At 35.2% G+C, this 23,029-nt stretch overlaps 1 pseudogene across 1 annotated transcript in view; it reads right to left on the bottom strand.

Annotated features, from left to right (window-relative positions):
- Positions 1 to 1,486: 1,486 nt before the first annotated feature.
- The window catches only part of LOC309810275 (akirin-1-like), an 89,114-nt pseudogene continuing 67,571 nt past the window's right edge, over positions 1,487 to 23,029 (bottom strand). The window contains exon 3 of the transcript in view: positions 1,487 to 2,034. The product of the transcript in view is annotated as an akirin-1-like (transcript). The remainder of the gene's footprint in view (positions 2,035 to 23,029) is intronic.

The raw sequence follows: 23,029 nt of genomic DNA, 5'->3' as shown, positions 1-23,029 counted from the left end.
TAACACTATATAATGAAAATGTACAAAGAATAATGTTCCAGTTTTTGGCTAGATTTAAGTCAAAGATACTCATTAATAAGGAATCTTCGAATGTGAATATTCCAGAAACTTCTCTAAGCCATCTGATCAGGACAACTGTCTCTGAATATTACCTTACTTTGGAAGGTACTGGCATACATTTGAATTAAACTCATTTTTTTCAAAATAAGCCTTAATTTAAAAAACTATTCTATATTCAAACTAAAACAATTTTAATAGAACTTTCCTTTCCAGAAAAAATAATAAAGGAAACAAGGCATTTTGTAAAACATGGTCTTGAACAAGTCACAGTAAAAAATAAATGTGTACTTAACTTCCACCTGCTCAAAACAGAGGCTACTTTCTGTTCCTCAGCCTTGGAAATAAGGTGAAGAACAGTCTGTAAGCAACTTCGGGCAGGGGGTTGCCCAAACAAAGCTCAAGCAATTGAACATGTACATCTCTTAAAACAATCTGGGGGAACCTGACCAAAGGATCCAAATTCTGTTTTTAATAACTGATACAAAGGTGAAGTGGCGCCTCCCAAGTAGCAGTGCCTCTGGGGCATGGCCCAGCCCCATGCTCGCCTTTGTCATGCTCCCAAGCAAAGCCTGATGCCCCTGCTCCAGAGGAGACTCTTTTCCTTCTTAGAGGTTCAGTGTCCAGGGGCTCCTTGTGTGAATGAGGTGAGCACAGACTCCACGTGGGTATTTTAAGGCTTGGAGTCAAAGTAATGTTCTAGCACAGCTAGGCAGAGTCGTGTGTCAAATGGCCTGTCTAGGGTTTGTTCTAATTCCTCACCACGCATTTGTAGACCTAGGACCACAGACCTTTGCTATGTCGTCATAATCACATCTAATGTCCATCCTAACTTATGACTCATATTCTGTGCCTGGAAATAGTCCCTGTATTTAACAATAATACCTACACATAAAACAATCCACTGTTACAACTTACATGGTCACAAAACATTAATGATCTTCTGTAGACCAAAGCAATGTTTTTAACCATAATTGTCATGCATCAAATTCACAGTCAGAATCCCCAAAGTCAAAAAAATTTGCACAATACAAATAATAACAAAATACAGATACACTCTCACACACACTTCTTACAGAACTGTACTTGGGGAAACTCCATTTGTTGAGTGCCACTGAGGACATATTTTGCTAAACTGCTGCTCCAGGTATTTTTGTTTGGAAAATCTATCACAGCAGGGCACAGCTGTTTTTTGGATGAGCAGAAAAGAAAGATATGCCTGTGGCAACTGGAAAGTTTTAAGGTCTTTCAAGTTGTATAAAATGGACCTGCAGAAACATTTAAGTGTTCTCAGGATGCAGAGTTGGAGCTGAAATGTGATATCAAACTAGTTGCAAAAAGTGTACAGCAGTCATCTCTTGAGGTCAAACCTGGTACCCAGATATGCAAGAAAGATTCAGGACACATAGCTTGTTGGCCTTGTCCCATATCATCGCATAATCTGATCATGTGTGAATTTCACAAAAGATTCATATTGTTCTGCTGATTTGGTATTGAGGATTTGCTCATACTCCTCCCGAATTTTATCTTCATAGTCTTTTAAGAGACGCTCACATATTATTCCAACTTGTCAGAGGGTAAAGGTGGGCTGGTCCTTCTTCATCCAAGAGGAACCTGGAGAACTAGGTGCTGTGAGCGCTGAGTGAGGCTGACTTTCCGAAGTACAAGCGTCACTCTGATTAAGAACAACTTCTAAACGTCTCCACTGCTGATAAAGACTATATTCTTGTTTTATGTTCTGAAAAATTTGCCCCACAGTTGGAAGGCGCCGCTCGCTGCCAGGCACGGCGGGGCGGGCTGCTGCAGAGTCAGCGGTGGGGTCTGCTCCTGAAGCAGCATTGGCAGCTCGGCGTCCGGGGGCCTGAGGCCCGGAGTGCGGCCGGCAGAGGGGCGCAGCGCCGCCGCTTCGGGGAGCCGGGGCTCAGCAGCGCCTCCTCGAACTCCATGGGCCGCTTCCACATCGCCCCGCACGCCGTGCTGCCGAAGGGTCAGGCACCGGGAGCCGATGAGGCTGTAACTGCGGCCCAACCTCCCTCTCCTCAAAGGAGCTCGCAAGCCAAGCCGGCTCCAGTGGCGGCTCCAGCACCGGCAGCCAAGTATAGAATTTCTTTTACTACCAATATGGTGGGTGACTAGATATTCTGAAAGACACTCTTATCATAAAACATTTAGGTGCAGAAAAATTAATGCAAATAGGCTATAAAATTGATAGCTGAGATTAAAGAGTTGAGAAACATAACCAAAATAGTAAGGACACAGAATCTGTGGCTTTGGGACATTTGGGACATTTACTTTTGCTAAGAACTAGACTTGATTTTTATAGACTCTTTGGTGAAATTAATACAATGTCTGGGACTCTTACAAAATGAAGAGTTGGAATCGAGACCCACATATAAAGCAAGAACTCTCAAATGGCTATAATGCCAATGAAAGTGTGATAGAAAATCTAACCTGCCAGCAAAGGAAAATGACAAGATAACTTGTCTATTTTAGGCAGATTCAGAATGGGAAAATAAAAAACAATGAGAACTTGTAACCATAGGACTTCCTCACATTAATTGTAAATTAAATTTACTCTAATTTCAAGGTCCAGAGAATCCTAAGCTGAAAAACTGAAGTGGCCCTGAGTTTATAAAACTGGAAGACATGCGACAGAAACAAATGCAAATAATCTCCCTTTAAAAAGTCTAATATGAGCACATAATAAAGTTAACCAAATGTACAAGGAATAAAGCCCCTATGAGTAAGAGTGAACAAAATTAACAAAACAGCATACATATATTTCTAAGAACTCTTGATATTGGAATTACTTAATACAAAATATAAAATAATTGTTTTAAAATTGCTTCAACTCGGTGCTTTGTGACCGCCTGGAGGGGTGGGATGGGGAGGGTGGGAGGGAGGGAGATGCATGAGGGAAGGGATGTGGGAACAGATGTATATGTATGACTGATTCACTTTGTTATAAAGCAGAAACTAATAAAAAAAATTAAAAAAAAATTGCTTCAGGAAATAAAATATAGATTTAAAAACCATAAATCATAAACATAAAAAGGAATAAGAAACCATCAAAAATTATCAGCCCAATCATAAAAGAATAACAAGAACAACAAGAATAACAAGAAAAAGCAACAAAAGATTTGGAAATGAAAGAGATTATCATCAAATTTTAGAATGCATTAATGGGCTAAATAGAAGATTGCATTAAAAAGAGAATTTGTGGAGTTCTCTTACCATTTGGCAGAGTAAACCTCTAACATTCTAATTGTTCCAAAATGATATGAAGCGACTCTGGACTAATACAAAAAACCAACCACTCTGAGGGCTCCAGAGTGAACAAAAAAAGGCAGATTTTGGAGGGAAGTTGAGACTTGAAGAAAAGTCCTGACATAGGTTAGTCCATTTTTGTGGATTTGGCCTGAGGGTGGGCCATGTTCACAGCACAGAGAAAGACAGCTGAACTTGTAATAAAAGTGCATTGCCTGTGCTGGAGAATGAGAAGTGTCCTGGAAAGGAGAGCGTATAGAAGGAGAACCCTGTGTTCTGTGTACAATCACTACCTAAGTGTCTACCTGGTCTAAAAATAGCACATGCAGGCATCCTGGCTAAAAGGTAAAAAAAAAAAAAAAAAAAAAAAAATATATATATATATATATATATATTTAAAATTGAGTTGCTACCTGTTTCAAGTGAGATAGAGATTGCAGTAGGAGCCTAATCAAGGTAATTGCTTGCTAAAAAATAGATCAAAGCTTGTCAGAAGAATATAACTATATCAAGATTCTCCACCACACAATTTTCACAATGTCCAGGAAAAATTCCAAATTAATTAACATAAGAAGAACCAGGAAAATAGTATTATTCTCAGGGGAGAAGAAAATCAACTGCAATATCCCAAATGGTGGAATTATCATAAAAGAATATAAATTAACTGTGCTTAATATGGCATGTACTTGTGATAAATTAAAGGATAGGAAATCTCAGCTGAAAAGTAGAAATTATAAAGAAGAAACAAATGGACATTTTAGAATTTAAAAATATAATAATATTTAAAATTTTCAGAATTCCCTGGATGAACTTAACGTAAGAATAGAGGTAACAAAGAAAAGTGTCAGTGAACCTGAAGATAAATGAATAGAAATTATCTAATTTGAAAAAGAGTGAGAACAATACTTTTTAAAAGAGTTTCTGACTTTTTCCCAGGTTGTAGAAAGCTGGAAAGAGCATCATCACTCCAGATAATCTACAAAGTCATTACTTTAGAACCCATCAGAAAACTGAGGTCTTAGGCAGGCAACTACCCTGATGTATAAGAAAATACAGGTTCTTAGAAGATGTTATTTGAGTCTTGACTTACCTACAGTAGTGCATGAAAGGAAGATAGGGTCACCATTTTGGAGAGTGAGAATGAAGGTAAAAATTAATCCTAAAGCAAGCTGAAGGAAAGAAATAACAAAATAAAAATCAATGAAATTGAAGACAGAAAAAAAAAGAGATGTTTTAAAAAACCCAAAAGCTGGTTCTTTGAAATATTAAAAATTAATAAAATTCTAGAAAGAGTAACCATGAAAAAAAGAGAAGGCACAAATTATTAAATGAGAAATGAAAAAAGGATATTATTATAGATCCTACAGATGTTAAAAAGATAAGAAAACAGTCTGCTTTACAGTCAGTCAACTTTATGCTCATAAATTTAACAATTTAGGTGAAATGGACAAATTCCTTAAAAGACACCAACTAACCAACCTTACTCAAGATTAAATAATGTGAATTATTCTGTGTCTATTAAAGAAACCAAATTAATAAAGTTTTTCAAGAAATAAATCCCCAGGACCAAAGGGCTTCACTGGAAAATTCTAATTAACATTCAAAAAGGAAATATTACTGTTTCTACATTAACTTTTCCAAGAAAAGGAAGAGAGAAAACATTTTGCAATTCATTTTTATCAGGCCAAAACCCAAACCAAACAAAGACATTACAAAGAAAGATTAATACAACAATGTCCCTCACAAACTTAGATGTAAAAAATCCTTTGCACAATATTAGCAAATCAAATCCCACAATATATAAAAGGATAATATATCATGACAAAGAGGGATATATCCTGGTAATTCAAGCCTGATATACATTTGAAAAACAAATGATGTAATTCACAATATCATCATATTAGAGAGCAAAAAGCATATCACATTTGAAAACCAAAAATTTGTATAATTTTTTTCCAGAAATATTTCCTGGGATTTATTACTGAATCCATCTACTGATTAAGCCTTGAAATGTCTCTGTGGGAATGTTTTATTTTTAGGTTTCACTTCCTTAAAATTATTAAACTATTCGGATTTTATATTTATTTTTGTTTTAATTTTTATTGTTTCTTTCTTGGAATTTGTCAACTTTATGAACATTTTAAATTTATTGGCAAAATATGTTTATACAACCTGTATTAGTTTGCTAGGGATGCTATAACAAAGTACTGTAAACTTTGTGTCTTAGAAATTTATTGTCTCAGTTCTGGATGCTAGGAGTCTGAAATCAAGGCATTATTAGGATTGGCTTCTCCTGAAGGCTGTAAGGAAAAAATCTGTTTCATGCCTCTCTAGTAGCTTCTGGTAGCTCAGTTTTTCCTTGTAAGTGGCATTCTCTCTGTTTCTTCACATTGTTTTCCCTCTGTGAACGTCTGTCTCTATGTCCAAACTTCCCCTTTATATTAGGACACCAGTCATACTCTATTAGGTCTCTCCCTAATAACCTCATCTTAACTTGACTATACCTGCAAAGAGGACTTCAACATATGAAGTTTGGGGGACACAGTTCAATCCATAACAGTATTACTTTTTAATATCTGTAGAATTAATATCTGTAATTATCCTTAATAATTAGTTTTTAATGTTTGTAGAATGTACAGTTATACCTTTTTTATTCCTAAAGTGGTTTTTTATGTTTTACATTTACATTTTACATTTATATTATTTATATTGTCAGAGGTTTTTCAGTTTTATTAATCTTTTCAGAGAATCATATTTTGACTTTGTTTATACCCTCTCTTGGATATTTGTATTCTAAGTTACTCATCTCTGCTTGTGTCTTATGTATAATTTGCTTTTCTTTCTCTAACTTCTTGGTTAGATTCTTGAGATTTTTACATTTTATTCTTCATCTCTAGTTCTACCTGAAGGTTATAAATTTGCCTCTGACCACAGCCTGAGCTTTATCCCTCAAAAATTTCACTCAAATTTTACTTGAAAAATTGTGGGGACTTCCCTGGCAGTCCAGTGGTTAAGACTTTGGCTTCCAATGCAGGGGGTGCAGGTTTGATCCCTGGTTGGGAAGCTAAGATCCCACATGCTTCAAGGTCAAAAAACCAAAACATAAAACAGAAGCAATATTGTAACAACTTCAATAAAGACTTAAAAAATGGTCCACATCAAAAAGAAAATCTTTTAAAAAAAAAGAAAAGTTATGAAGATGGAGACAAACTAAAAGAATAATATAAGAAGTAGAGGTATCCTTTTACAAATTGTTAACTTTTTGTCTTATTTGTCCTCTCTTTCTCATCAGTAGGTAGGTCTGTTATTTTCTGAACTACTTGAAAATAATTTTTTTTTTTTTTTTTTTTTGCGGTACACGGGCCTCTCACTGCTGTGGCCTCTCCCGCCGCGGAGCACAGGCTCCGGACGCGCAGGCCCAGCAGCCATGGCCCACGGGCCCAGCCGCTCTGCGGCATGTGGGATCCTCCTGGACCGGGGCACGAACCTGCGCCCCTGTATCCTCAGGCAGACTCTCGACCACTGCGCCACCAGGGAAGCCCCTGAAAATAATTTAAAATTTTATGACAGTACTCTCTGAAAAAAATTAAAGCTATGTTCCTCTAATAATAAGAATATTTTCCTATTTAACTGAAACATCATCATATCTATGAAATAATTTTAAAATTTTATTTATGTAATAGTATTGTTGAATATAATATTATTTTTTTAATTCCCTAAGGGTCCAAACATATTTATTATGGTTGTTTTAATTTTTTTACTCTAATACCCTATCTTTTTTCACACTCCTGCATACATTGGAAAATGGTAAAATGTGATTTAAATTATTTCCTAAATCTTTCTTGTCATGTTTTCTTTGACCCAGTTGATTAATTTAGAAGTGCATTTCTTAATATGCAAACTTACGAGGAATTAAAAGTTATCTAACTTTGCACTTGGCCAGAGAACATATTCAAGATGATTTCAGTACTTTAGTTTTTATTGATACTTGGTTTTGGTGAGGCATGTGCTCAGATCTGATCAATATTTAATGTTCATTTGAGAATTTTGTTTGGCAAGAATTTCTGTTCTGCAAAAAATTTTGTTCTGTAGTTGTTACCAGTAGTGTTCTATATTATGTTGATTAGATGAAGTTTGTTAATAGTACTTTCCAAATCTTTTATATGTTTACTACTGTTCGTCTGGTTATCCTTTCAATTATTGAGAAACATGGGTTAAAAATATCTTGTGTAATTATGGAATTATTTATGCCATTTTTTAAAGTTCTATTTTGTTACTTTATATGCTTTGAGGCTTTGCTATTAGTTGCATACAAATTTATGGATATTACCTGTATTTGGTGAATTAAATTTTTATATTAATAAAATTTATTTTTAGGACTTTATATTAGTATACTGCTCACTGATACTAATATAGCTATTTCAGCTTTCATTTGGTTAGTTTATACATGGTATATGTTTTTCTATCTTTTTATTCCCAAATTTTAAATCCATGAATTTTATATGTCTTGTGGAAACTGCTTTTTCATTAATTGTTAATAAATTTTTATTAACATGTTTGCATTTTAATTAGAATATATAGAATTTTATATTTAGCAGAATAATTGGTATTTAATATCTAAATTTGCCATTGTACAATTTTATGAATTTTTCCCACCTGTGCTGTGTTCCTTTTTCTCACCTTTCTTAACTTACTTTGAATTATTTTTATTATTCTGGTTTTCTTCTAGCAGCCAAGTAATTGTATGTGCTTTCACTATATGCACAAATTACAGTGTGCATTCTTGAATTTTCATATGTGAGTTAGTACTTTTATCTCTTCCTGGGTAGCTCAAGAATTTTAAACATGTTTAATATATTTAGTCCCGTTGAACTTGCAACTTACTTCTTATAGATGATTAAAAAGTTCTCAATCTTATTTATATTTTTGGAAATGCAGATTAAAACTATAATATGATGGCTCTACACACTTACAAATTTGACCAACATTTAAAAAGTCTTTTAGAGGATATAGAGCTATTAGAATTTTCATATGTTGCTGAATTGGTGTGCAAATTTGTACAATCACTTTGTAGAAGAGTCTGCTAAACAGTGAACACAAATGTTCATAAACGTAATGTTTGGAATACTTTAATACTGGTGACAACCCAAATGACTATCAACATTACATTGAATAAATAACTAGTGATGTATTTATATAATGACATCTTTTAAAGATGTGAAAAGTAATAATCTAGTGCTATGTGTAAAACAAGATAGATGAATCATTCAAACCTAATGTTGAGCTAAAGAAGCAAACCATAAAACATTTATATAAAGTTCAAAAATAGGCAAAATATTTATGACATCCTTAAAAGGAAGTTTTTTTCTCTAAGTGGGATGGAATATAAACAGTTTTGTTGAGCATCTTAAACCATGGCGAGAAAGTCAACATACCTTCTAGTGGTTCCTGTTTTCAGAGAATTTGGGAAATATAGTTTGCAAATTCTCAACCCTGGAGTCACAGAGCAGAGTACATAAAGCTGCCTTTCAGTCAATAATCAGTCCACCAGAAACTTTTTGTTTATTTTTTTCAAGTGATTCTATTTCCCAGTCACATAGATACAGAGGCTATCTTTAAAACTTCTCCATCTCTAATCATTTATAGTAAATGAACTTTTCTTACTCCCTAAACAGATTTTAATTTAAAAATATTTAGAGGTACCGATTATGGCAAAAACAAAAAACGAAAAAAACCCACACTATGCTATGTACTGGGCAAGAAGGATTGTAAAGATAAATAAGATATTGGTTGAAAATGACATTTTAAATTTTAATTCATTCCATGGCTTAATCCAAATAGCACGACTCATCCCCTATAAAAAGCAGCAATGTGGTAACAAACATATATCTTAAACTTTTATGTTTTACTTATTCTTTTAAATAAAAAAATATTGTGCTTCATAAAATGTTTTTTGAATCCATCATTCTGAGTCTAAAATATGAACACTTTTAATCAAACAACTTTGATACCAGGCAGTGTATTTTAAAATGTTTTCTTTTTTTTTTTTTTTTTTCCTTTTTGCGGTATGCGGGCCTCTCACTGCTGTGGCCTCTCCCGCTGCGGAGCACAGGCTCCGGACGCGCAGGCCCAGCGGCCATGGCTCACGGGCCCAGCCGCTCCGCGGCATATGGGATCCCCCCAGACCGGGGCACGAACCCGTATCCCCTGCATCGGCAGGCGGACTCTCAACCACTGCGCCACCAGGGAGGCCCCCTAAAATGTTTTCTTAATAGTAATATAATTTCCACACAAAATTATAAATACTTAGGGATTGTGACACTGACTTTTTTTCATTTGCATTGCTCAAGCATTATGAATTATTCTTTATAGACCCTTCTGTTCTTATCACTGAGGTTGCTTCCTTTCAGCAATATGTAATAGGAAATATCATTGTGACTTTAGTTTGCGTGAGGTCCCAAAAAGTTCTACACACAAACACATTCAGTTAGTGAAGAGACTTTTTTTATAAATCAGAACTTAGAGTCAGTTAGACATACTGATTTACTTGAGTTTAGTGTTACTAAATTAAACTTATTGTTCTTGGAAGTAGGGAATACACAGGGATAGGATATGAGATAAATACATAAAAATGGTATATAAATTTCATTAGAAATGTGTTAATCAGTTGTTGTATTGGTCCACTAAAGAGTGAGATTCTACTCATATGTGAGAAGAGGAAAGACTGTTTAGATACACTGGTGTGATCAGCGGTGGCTGCGAACTTGGAGCATGCCAGCTGCACTTCACTTAGACATTGTCATAAAATATGAGCATAGGAAAAATGCTCAAAGAGTTTTAATTTTATTGAAATCACATAGCAGACAAAAGAAAAGGAAACAAACAAACAAAAAAACATAGGCTGATTTGCTACTATAGATTTTTTCCCATTCACCAGTATGGAAATTTCTTTTATTCATTAATATTTATCTTTGAGACATATGTATAAGATATTACTTCAGCTTTTAAAATTTTAGTTAGCATGTTATGAATAAAGTATTTGCCCTATCTGCAATTTTTTCCTGTACTGTATCTCTAATAGGATAACTAATTTGAATTTTTTTCTTAACTCAAGGGTCCCTTTTTATAGTATGATTTAAAATCGCTTACAAATCACTTCATAATTTCCAGCTCTTTCATGTTGTAAGTGTACTTCATCCTGCTCTTCTTTCTGCTTGCTTCTTAGACTTATGCAGAACATGAGTTAACCCATATTTTAATAATCTCCTCTCTTAAGGATTTCATGTAAAAGAGCAACTTTAACTTAGTAATCTAAAATGATACCACTAAATGGAAAAATTTAAAGACTTTATAGTGATTAATATCTAGTTATAAGCAAAAACAATGACAAACTATAATGGAATATCTGATTTTTTAAAGTCTAAAAATTTCAACAATAAAAATATTAATTATAGAAATATATATTGCTTTTTGAATGTGAAACATTTCAGAATCTGAAATATTTTTACATTCTTTTTTTCATTTGAAGTTTATAAGTTAACAATGCTTCCAACTTTATATTTGTTCCTTTCCATATTTTAAAAAAGTGAGCTAAGCTCAGGTTTGTTAAATGGTCTTTCTGATGAAACGGAGGAAAACAGAATTTCCAGTGATTAGATTACAATATTAAGCCAGAGGACAGTTGTTCTACCCTTCTTTATGAAGTAAATTAAGATCTCTGCTGGAATGACCTCAGATGTCTGTCCTTCTTGCAAAAAGGTGTTGCTGAAATTCATTTGAGGCCTTTTATACTTTATATCTATGACTATTATTAATAAACCTCAGTGTGTACTGGTTCTGAAAGAGAGAGAATATGAGAAGTGGGTGAGAACCTAGGAATGTAGGGAAAACTATGCAACATCTGTGAGTGAAGACAGAGAAACGTGCTGTGTAGGAGTAGCTCCAAAGTAAATTAAGATGCTGTTGGAGAAGGAAGGAAATAATGAGCTAACTTCATTTATGAACTTTATTATTTTTAGCAACTGTATAACTTTTTTAGATGCTCAATCTTTAATATTCTTCTCTAATTACTAGAATATAAACCTACAGAAAAACCTCAAATATTTGGTATAGATAGATAAGACAGAGCAGAGCTTGTTAAAAGAGAGTGGTGTGGGGTTACAGTGACTTGTCTGAAGGTAGTGCTGTAATCTTACGTGGAGAACATTAGAGGTGGATAGAAAGATGGAGGAAGAGGCATAGATTTTTAGTGGAAGATAATTTTCAAGTGGATGAATTTGAGTTCAGCTGAGAGATTAAAAGAAAAGATACTAGTTTATCTGTCACAATCTAATGTGCTTCAACAAATTCTAATTGAAAAAAACTCATTTCACCTTCCAGATTATCAGGAATAATTTCAACCAGGAATGATAGTACATAATATCCATTTTTCATGACTTCAAAGTTCTGTGCTAAATGGACAACTTGCTTACTGTGGTGATCCCTATTTGATACTCACCCAACATACCATAAACTTTTACTTATAACTTGTCTAAATACTTGGAGGTTTATAGCTTCTTTTAAATTCCCTCCTTTTGGGCCAGTGTTTGGTGAGACTGTAATCTATTTTTTTTTCCCCTAATGGGAAAAAAATGACAATTTTTCTACATATTCATGACAATTTATCTACATATTCCACATCACTTCATTTTCATGTGCTTGTCTGGAATCTACATAGCATTGGTTACAACTGAACTATCAAAATAATTAGGATTAGACCAATTTTTAACTTTCTGCAGTGTGCCCCCCTCAATTGCCTATAGACCTTGTCAAATGTTCAAAGGCATTATCATCTATCAGTTGGTAAGACAATGTTGAATCTACAGAGATTTATATCAAGTAGAATATATGTAGTTGTATTATTTTTAATTAATTAATTGATTGATTAATTAATTTTGGCTGCGTTGGGTTTTCATTGCTGCACGTGTGCTTTCTTTAGTTGTGGTGAGCGGGGGCTACTCTTCCTTGTGGTGTGCGGGCTTCTCATTGCGGTGGCTTCTCTTTGTTGCAGAGCATGGGCTCTAGGTGTGTGGGCTTTAGTAGTTGTGGCATGCGGGCTCAGTAGTTGTGTCTTGTGGACTCTAGAGCACAGGTGCAGTAGTTGTGGTGAACGGTCTTAGTTGCTCCACGGCATGTGGGATCTTCCTGGACCAGGGTTCGAACCTGTGTCCCCTACACTGGCAGGCGGATTCTTAACCACTGTGCCACCAGGGGAGTCCCTGGTAGCTGTATTCTTATTTTCGCTTTTACCTTTCCCCAAGCTTTATAACGCTATGCATATTTACATACAAATTCTGAATCATTAGCAAACACTTTTGTGAACTGTATACACTAATGTTAAACCTTTTCTTAGGAGAAGAACTATGTGTTTACATAATGAAACTAATCCTGATAATAGAAATTTAAAAATGAATTCTTAAGTAATATTTAAATAGATGAATCTGATCACAGCAGGTAGAAATTTCTCTATTAATTTAGACTAGTACTTTTTTATGCTTCTCAAAAAAAGTTTATCTTCTCTTTTCATTTTTTTTTTATCAGTGAGTTGCCTATTAAATTCTTGAATTCTTGCCATAGAAATTTCATGGAAGTCTGTGGAAACTATGAAGAGAGATGAATTATTTTATAATAAAAATGATGAGTTCAATGATACATTTGTTTAAGCTAACAAACATAGAGTGGCTTCTTGATATGCTGTAATATGGTGTGATGACACTTCATGTTGTATATATGTGTGTGGATGTGTGTGTTGAGAGTGGTGGGGAAAGGGTGAGAGCAACCACTTCCACAAACCATTACTATCCAGAAATTTTCAGAAGCTTCAGTGTTTCATCAATTTACTTGAAAAACATCTGTAATATTTCTGTTTCCCAGACTTGTGGGGGTGGAGTCATCAGCAGCATCTTCTACTATGATTTCAAAATGATACAATATAGTAACCATTTCAGTGATACTGTTTTCTCTATAAATGCCATCCACATTCTTTCTCTTCCTTTTCTGAGTCTCTCTCTATTTCTGTTTTGTATTAATTTTCATTTTCAATTTTAATATAGCTCTTTTTAAAATAAATGTTGACTAATATTTGCTTACGGTGAACGCTAGTTCAAGTAAAGTCTTTCACGCATTGTATACATGTATTAATGTATATAAACAACATAATTATGGTAATTAGTAAGCTGCATTTTATCTTAGAATGTTTCTCAGTCAAGAATCCTGTCATTTAAAAAGGCTATATTCATTTATTTATTTATCTTCTAATGCCATTGTATTTAAATTCCCCATTCTAATATGCTTGCTTTAGACTGGACTCCTAAGGAGGCAGAAGAACAAGGGGTATGGAATTAAGGAACAATATGAAGTCAGGGAATTGAAAAAGTAAAAATTCCAGAGAGAGGCTGAGCAAACCAGAAAAGAAGTCAAACAAGGAAAGAAGTATTCCCTGGGGGAAATGTGGACGAAAGGACAATCATCAATTATAATTATGTTACTCTGAGAATGTGTAAAGCACATGTGCCATCTGTCACTCTGCTCAAGCCGTCACATCAGTGATCTGATAGGTACTGCTGTTTCCTCAGAGGGGTTTCTTTTAATAACTCATGATGAAAGAATATGGCGGGATATTCCGAGGAAAAGAATGGATATTTGGGGGAAAATTGTATCAGTGGAGAATATGGTCTCCAGCATCCCAGATCCCAGCGGTATGATTCACCTCTCTGTAAGGAGCAAGTAGAATTTGGTTATGTCCCATGCTAGTTTGGTTACATCCACCTGATAATTTGAGTTCAGGCAAATAATACCAATGAAGGGATATATATATATATGTATAAAATTTATGATTTTGAAATACTTTTATAAGGACATTATTACCAAAAATGACTTTGCTAAACCTGATTTTTAAATGTGACTAAGTTTTATTTGTGTTAGGAATTGTAACTGATAATAATCAATAGGTGACACACATAGTCTGAATAATGAAACATTTTAATGAGTGAACTAGGTCCCCATGTTTTGGTTAATATGCTCTTGAGAAGGTCCTTATTGTTGACAGTACAATTAATTTTTTTAAAATAAGCATTTAACTTAAAATGTTCATGATAGGCATGAAAGAACGCTCTTTTGTTTTTCACATCCCCGTCTTTGTATATTTTGCTTCTAGTCATCTGAAATTACTTTTTAATAGGATGCCTATATTGCTTATCTCTTACTTTCTCAGTGAAATTTTTCCCAGTAGTTTTTAAAAACATCATTCAGAGTGGGTCCTTCTATGAAAATCAAGGGAAAAGAGATACTTTAACTAGAATGACTGACCCAGAAACTGCACCTTAACTTTCTGCTAAAGACTGTTTAACCACTAAGTCCACAATGAACAGAAGTTTGTGACTGAACATTTGTGAATGTTCAGAAGGTTTTGGCCCTTTCTTTTTTTTAAACTGCTTGGTGAGTCTGATATCCTTATGGTAAGTTTATAGGGACCATGACAATCTCCTTGTTGCATATCCCATTTTTTCCCCCATACTTTCTCATTCAACCTCTAACTTACAGCATCCAAAGTAACCTTGACCATGCCTGTATGGCATTTAGTGCTCTATGTTTACTGTTGCTTATCGGGTGTGTGTGTGCATGTTTGTGTATTTATGTATGTGACATACGTAAATTCTAAAACTCTGAATTGTTTTTGTAGTAGTTAACATTTTAAGATGCTGAGGTTTCTTCTCTCCACGCTCCCTATAACTCATTATTTTTCATCTACTCTTATTTTGGCAGTGATAGCATTCCATAAGCTCCACTATGAGTTTGAAGTTGATATAGTTTAAGAAAAATAATTCAATTGAAAAATTCATAATAAGGAGCCCAGTAGTGCAAGTTGAATACAAGCCTTGATTTCCAAGATCCAAATAACTCTGAAAACTAATTTTTTTTTGTCTGCAAAACCTGACCTAATTTGGCTTCAAAATTTGACTTCAAAGAATGACATTGGTTTATTTATAGTCCTTACTTATCTTTCTCAGTCTGAATATCCATACAGTTTTCTATAGCATTTTTAGTGTGTTGGATCTTGGGATGCTGTCCCAGATTCTGCTAGGGTACTGCTTAATAGGAAGTAAATGCATTTTATTACCTTTTTAGTATTTAGAAAAAATACAGTATTTGAAAACCCATCTGACCTCAAGAAGTTCAAATAAAGAACTGTGGACTGAAAAACTCTGGCGAGAAAAATCAGCAATATATTTTTAAATTGAGTATTTAGTTGAAATGACTTTAATGCCTCAATGGAGTCAAGTCAGAACTATTACTTCAGTGCTTTTCTTTCCATCTCATTTCATAATAGGTAACATCTTAGCACAGTGTGGAGAAATCTCTTGCCTAGTGGAGAGAAAGGAGGTGGGGTAGAACATTAAAATAAAAATAATAATCTGTAGAACAATGATCTAGAGAACAGATTACTTCCTCCTTGTTTTTCTTTCTCTTCCTTTATCCCAACATTTTACATTTTACTATGGAAAGAATGCCCATGAAAACAACACTGTATCAGATTTAATGTTGTAATGTATTGCAGTTTGTATTGAAAAAATTAAAATATAATAAAACAAAAACATATTTGATACATAGATTGATTAAATTAAATACAACAAACATTTAAAAACACTAAACGGACCTTTTCTTCAAAAAAGAGCATGTGTCTGCATGAAATTTTACATATGCATTAAGAAGAAAATCAGTCTCATTGAATCCCTGCAAGTAATCTATGAAGAACCTTGGTCCTAAAATATGCCTGAGATTGTGCAAAGGATTGATGCAGGTTCTGCACCATGGTTCTGGTCGTTGAAATATTCCAAGTCTAATAGAGGATACAGACAATTAGACGAATTACACAGTGTGATACAACAATTCTTATAATTAGCATAAGTACAAAGTGATATTGTACCATAAAGGAAGGAATAACTTTGACACTTTACAAGGAGATTTTCGTGGAGATGACATTTTATTGAACAATCACAAGAGGGATATTGTAAAGAAATATGAGGGAGGAAGCCTGGAGGAGTCTGAGAACAGCTGAACTAAAAAGCATTGTGTACTCTTTCCAAACACAATGTTCTAAATTCAGTGACTGTATTTTCAGAAACAATACAGAACAAAGTTTTAGTTTCTCAGTCTGGTTTTCCAGAATCCATTCATTTGTTCAGTAAATATTTGCTGAATATCTTTCCTGTTCTCTGCTAGGTCTTAGAATGTGGAACAAAGTGACACAATGTTTGTTGCTAAGGATCTCATTGTCCCATTAGAGAGACAGCCAAATAAACAATCAATTGCAGCATGACTTACAGGGACTGGGCACTGTGGTGACATTTTGGCTAATGAGCAATGCCAAGTCATCTCCTAAATTTCCATTGAAATAGCCCTGAATGTAGATACACAAATCTGGGCAACAATGCTACCAACTAAAGAGAAGAGCTAAGTTGGTGTCTGGAGAGATTTACAGATACCTCTGTATTATACCTGCTCTGCCTTCTGACCCAGAACATCCCAAATTGCTGTACCTAAATCTGGGACTCAAGGATGTTGTCAGGTAGGATTGCACTGGAACTGTCAGAGCTGGCCAGAATCAGGCTCATTTCTTAAAACTATTTCTCTCACATTTTTGTTTTTAGACACACCGTGGGCTTGCGGGCTCTTAGTTCCCCAGCAAACCCCGGCCCCTTGCAGTGAAAGTGCAGAGCACTAACCACTGGACCACCAGGGAATTGCCTACATTTTCTTATTCTATATTGGTTTTAAGACTGTAACTCCTAAGATTCAATATGTATCAGTCAGTGTTCTTAGTGGCAAGCAAGAGAAACCAATTCTCTTGTCTTAGGCAAAGAATTTATTAGAAGTGTAGTGTATAGAATTTCCTAGAAGGCTGAGAAACTCGGTAAGGAGGTAACAATGCCCCAAGCCACAGGACATTGCAGCTTGTACCCCTGAAAATAATGGAATGGGGCAATGGACACCATCACTAACACTGCAGCCAACATTGAAACTCATATAACAGCCAGAGAGGGTTCTCTGTCTCGTTGTCTCTTTATCATGGCGACAGCAACCTTTCCAAAGTCCAGAGTAAATGCATATGATTGATGGGTTCTGAGACACAGACCTGCACCCCAGCTACAAAGGAGGCTGAGTAAGGTAGTCAGGGTCTAGTCTAGTTATAAGACCAAGAAACCATTTAGTCTTACAAATATATTGGATCTGTAATGCAGGGTTGGAAGAGCTGAGTAGCCAAACGGAAGACAGCCCATCCAGAAATTAAGGAACAAAAGGAAGCTAGTAACACTCCTGGAACTAGAGGAAAAATGGGTGTTACCAGAGCTCAGAAGAGAAGGAGATTTGATTGGAACTAAAAATAAATTAGGGAATGCCTGGAGAAAGTTGAGACCCTGAGGGATAAATTGTCCCAGGAGACTGAGCTATGGACGAGATGTGACAGAGATGCTGCCTGAGACAGAATAGTAGAGACACAATTACCCTGCCTAGCTTCTGCATGCCTTCCAAGTTCCAAACATCCATCAATGCCTTCCATTGGCCTAACCTCTCCAGAAGTTTGTTGTAGTTTCTTGTGATACAGAGCTAGCTGAGCAGAGAAAGGAAGGAAATGGATCTGAGAGAAATCGGGCACAAGTCATCTGAACGCTGGGAGAGCAAGTAGATGAAACTGTCAACTTCAGTAGAAGTTCTGAACTCTTCCTCTCACCAGGATTCAAAAGGTGATGAATTTTCCATTTTAAAGAGGGACTTTAGGTGCCAGGCAATAAAAAAAAAAATAGTGTATATTCACTGCACTAACCACCAGGAACAGAAATAGGTGTTAATATAATGGCAGTACCTCCTAGGAGGAAGAGTCTATGCAGAGAGAACATTGTCGACAAGCAAAAAGTCAAGAGGAGTGTGTGGATTACATGCAGCAGTGTTTTGGGATACGTAGTCCTCCATTCATACAGAACTGAATTACAGACTGCATCTGACTTACTAGCTTGGTTTAAGTATTCCACAGTCAGAAGTTGTTTACTGAGCATTATATTTCCATTCAGGGATTCAAACTGAGAGTGGAAACTGCCAAGACGGAAGTGGACAGTGAGGGGGCCAGGGAATCCTTATTTTACTGATGTCATTCTCTGCACTTCATTGCAGAATTAATAAAGCAAGAAAAACAATCACAATTCTGTAGTACTAGGGAAAAGAAGAATTTCCCTAGAGGATTCAAAGGAAGAACAAACCTCTGAAGATGATTTTTTACCAAAAATGTTCTAACCTTTGCCAAATCCAAATATCACCTTCAGTTACTGAAACTTTCTATATTTGAAGTTGTTGACCATCCCTTTCTTCTTGGAACTCTACTGATACCGTGCCATTTATTCCTCATATTTTCCGGGTTTTTTTTTTGCTCTGATACTTAATTCTTAGTGTTCTTCAGATTTATTTTTTCTGCTATTGCCCTTCTCACGTGACAATTGTTGAAAGATATAATTTACTCTCATTTTTAATGTTCACAGATATTTAGGTGACTTCCAGATTTATGTAGTACCACGTTTTTCACCTGCTGTTCTGCAGGTCTAAATTCATAAGAACATGTTTAACATCACTAATTCTGTCCCAAATTAAACACTTTTTCTTTTCTAAAACTGGCTTTTCATGTGCTCCTTTATTCAGTTGGGCATCCCATTATCTTCCATTCATTCTATCAACCTAGAATCACTCATTCCCAAATCCAATCATTTGTAAACTCCTACCCACCTAATCTTGTTCAAATATCTTTTCCTGTCCAATCCTACTCCTGTTATCCTAGTCCAGGCCTTTAACAACTCTTACTGGGTAATTTTTGTAGACAACTGACTGGACCTCCTGCCCCTAGGCTCATTTCCTCAAATATATTCACACTTACCAGAAATCTATTGAAAAAATGCAATGTCATCCTTACTTTCTTAAAGCCCTTTAATAGTTACTTATAACATACCAGATAATAAACCCTTTCATTCAAATTCCTCAGTTACCTTAACTCTCCAGCTCATCTACTGACACTTGCTATTTCATTCCTCTTCTATCTTTCTGAAATTGAGTCTACTCTCCTTCCTGCCTCATGTTGTTTTGTCATTTGGGAAAGAATATCCCTATCCCATTCCAGTAGACTTTATCTGGCAAACTCCTATTCAGTCTTAAAGGCTCAGTTCAGGATGACAGTTTTCAGTAATTCTTTCAGACTAGGTCAAACTGAATTAAAAGCTTCCACCATTTCCTCCACCCATAGAACACTAAGCATAATTATAAGCCAACAAATTGTGAGCTCCTGAAGGACAGGACATATTTCATTCATCTTTATATTTGCAAATCCTATCAGAGACTAGTGCATACTGAAATTTTGAGTCTGAATACCTGCATTTGTGTTCGTCTTCTGATATTTGTCAGCTAAGTGACATTAAGAAAAATAACATTTACCTCTTATAACCTCACTTTTCTTATCTATCAAATGGTTTAATAATAATATGTACTTTTGTGGTTGTTATGAGGTTCAAATGAGATGTTTATAGGTATATGTCATAAAGGGAATATCAAAATAAAGCCAGTCACACAAATTTTTGGTTTTCCAGTGCATGTAAAAGTTATGTTTACACTGTACTGTAGTCTAGCGTGTGCAATAGCGTTACGTCTAAAAAAACCAATGTACCTACCTTAATTAAAAAATACCTTAGTGCTAAAAAGTGCTGTCATCTGAATCTTCAGGGAGTCATAATCTTTTTGCTGGCTGCTGACTGGTCAGGGCGGTGGTTGCTGAAGGTGGCGGAGGTGGCTGTGGCTACTTCTTAAAACAAGACAGCAATGAGATTTGTGGCATCAGTTGACTCTCCCTTTCACGAAGGATCTCTCTGTAGCATGTAATGCTATTTGGTAGCATTTTACCCACAATAGAACTTCTTTTAAAATTGGAGTCAATCATTTCAGACCCTACTTCCACTTTATCAACTAAGTTTATATAATATTCTTCATCCTTTATTGTCATTTCAGCAATATTTACAGCAGCTTCACCAGAAGTAGATTCCATTTCAAGAAACCACTTAGTTTGCTCATCCATAAAAAGTACCTCCTCATCTGTTAGTTTTATCCTAAGATTGTATCAATTCAGTCACACCTTCAGGCTCCACGTCTAATTCTAATTCTCTTGCTTTTCCCACCACATCTGCAGTTACTTCCTCCACTGAAGTCTTGAACCCTTCAAAGTCATCCATGTGCATTGGTTTCAACTTCTTCCAAGTTCCTGTTAATGTTGATATTTTGAACTCGTCCAATGAATCACAAATGTTCTTAATGGCATCTAGAATGGTGAATCCTTTCCAGAAGGTTTTCAATTTATTTTGCCAGATCCATCAGAGGAATCACTATCTATGGCAGCTATAGCCTTATGAAATGTATTTATTAAGTAATAAGACTTGAAAGTAGAAATGACTTCTTGATCCGTGGGCTGCAGAATGGATGATGTGTTAGCAGGCATGAAAACAACATAAGGCTCATTGTACATCTCCATCAGAGCTCTTGGGTGACCAGGTGCATTGTCAGTGAGCAGTAATGTTTTGAAAGGATTTTTTTTCCTGAGCAGTAAACAGTGGGCCTAAAATATTCAGGAAACCACGTTTTAAACAGATGTGCTGTCATTCAGGCTTTGTTGTTCCATTTATAGAGCACAGGCAGAGTAGATTTAGCATAATTCTTAAGGACCCTAGGATTTTCAGGAATGGTGAATGAGCATTGGCTTCAATTTAAAGTTACCAACTGCATTAGCCCCTAACAGGAGAGTCAGCTTCAAAGCCAGGCTTTGACTTCTACTCTCTAGCTATGGAAGTCCTAGATAGCATCTTCTTCCAATGTAAGGCTGTTGCTTAGTCTAGCCACCTTCATTCATTATCTTAGTTAGATCTTCTGAATAACTTGGTGCAGCTTCTGTATAAACACTTGCTGCTTCACCTTGCACTTTAACGTTACAAAAACAGCTTCTTTCCTTCAAGCTCATAAATCAAACTTTGCTAGCTTCAGACTTTTCTTCTGCAGCTTCCTTACCTTTTGCAGCCTTGATAGAACTGAAGAGGAGTTAGGGCCTCACTCTGGATCATGGTTCAGCTTAAGAGAATGTTGTGGCTGGTTTGATCTTCTATACAGACTACTAAAACTTTCTTCTATCAGCAATGAGGCTGTTTTGCTTTCTTATCATTTGTGCATTCACTGAAGTAGCACTTTTAATTGCCTTCAAGAATGTTTCTTTTGCAGTCACAACTTGGCTAACTTTTTGGCATGAGAGAGGCCTAGCTTTCAGCCTATCTGAGCTTTTGACATACCTTCCTCACTAGGCTTAATCATTTTTAGCTTTGATTTAAAGTGAGAGTCATGCAGCTCATCCTCCCACTTGACTACTTAGAGGACATTGTATGTTTATTAATTGGCCTAATTTCAGTATTGTTGTGTCTCAGGGAATAGGAAAGCCTGAGCAGAGGGAGAGAGATGGGGGAACGGCCAGTTGGTAGAGCAGTCAGAACACACACATTTATCGATTAAGTTTGCTGTCTTATTATGGGCACAGTTTATGGTGCCCTAGAACAATTACAATAGTACCATCAAAGATCAGTGGTCACAGATCACCATAACAAATATAACAATAACAAAAAATTTTGAAATATTATGAGAATTACCAAAATGTGACACAAAGACATGAAGTGAGCAAATGCTGTTGGAAAAATGATGCAGACAGACTTGCTCAATGCAGGCTTGCCAGAAACCTTCAATTTGTAAAAAATTCAATATCTGTGAAGCACAGTTAAGCAAAGTGCAGTAAGACAAGGTATGCCTATATACTACATGAAATATTCATATATTGATTGTTTTATTGTGTTGTTTTAACTAGTAACAAATTATTAAGAACTTGAGCTTAAGCACAGGTTTTTAGAAAAATAGCATAGGCAGACATTTAACTTGGTAAGAAAAAGAGGAGGGATTCTGTTGTTGCTATAGTAAAGAGAACTACTAACAAAAAGTTAATACGTATATATATAACTGATGAAATGGACATGTAAAATATACTTACTTTTAGATCTATTTAGGAGTCCTGGAAAACTCATGACAAAATACAATTTATTACTTGGCTAATTTAGATTCAAGGGAATTATTTAATTTTTCTTCTAATAATAGGACATAGAACTTATGAGAAAGAAGCCAAAGTGTAAGAAGAAAGGGAGCAAACAGAATTTTGTTTACTTGACATAAGCCTTTGAAATAAGAACATAATTTATCATTGTGATGGTCAGAAATTAATTCAGCTATCTATTTACATATCCAAGAAGTCACTTGCAGTTTTTTCAATATGCTTCACGTCATCCATTTTATTTCTTGTTTCTATATAAACATGCAGTAACAATTTAGGAATGATAGCGTGTCCATGGCATCATTATAAGGAATTAAATAAACACTCAAAATTTATCAATTATTGATTAAAAAAAGCAAAATAAAATGCAAAATGCTATTTAAAATAAAATGCAAAATACTGTTTACAATAAAATGTGTATTTGTCCCATTTGCAACAGTTTTAACAGGATAAAATAGTATAATTTCAGAGGTGACTACCGTGAGATAGTTGGGGTATTTTTATTTT

This window comes from Mesoplodon mirus (genome assembly GCF_964341445.2).
Source record: "Mesoplodon mirus genome assembly, chromosome: 9".
Taxonomy (NCBI): domain Eukaryota; kingdom Metazoa; phylum Chordata; class Mammalia; order Artiodactyla; family Ziphiidae; genus Mesoplodon; species Mesoplodon mirus.
This window is presented reverse-complemented; position numbering and strand designations above follow the sequence as displayed.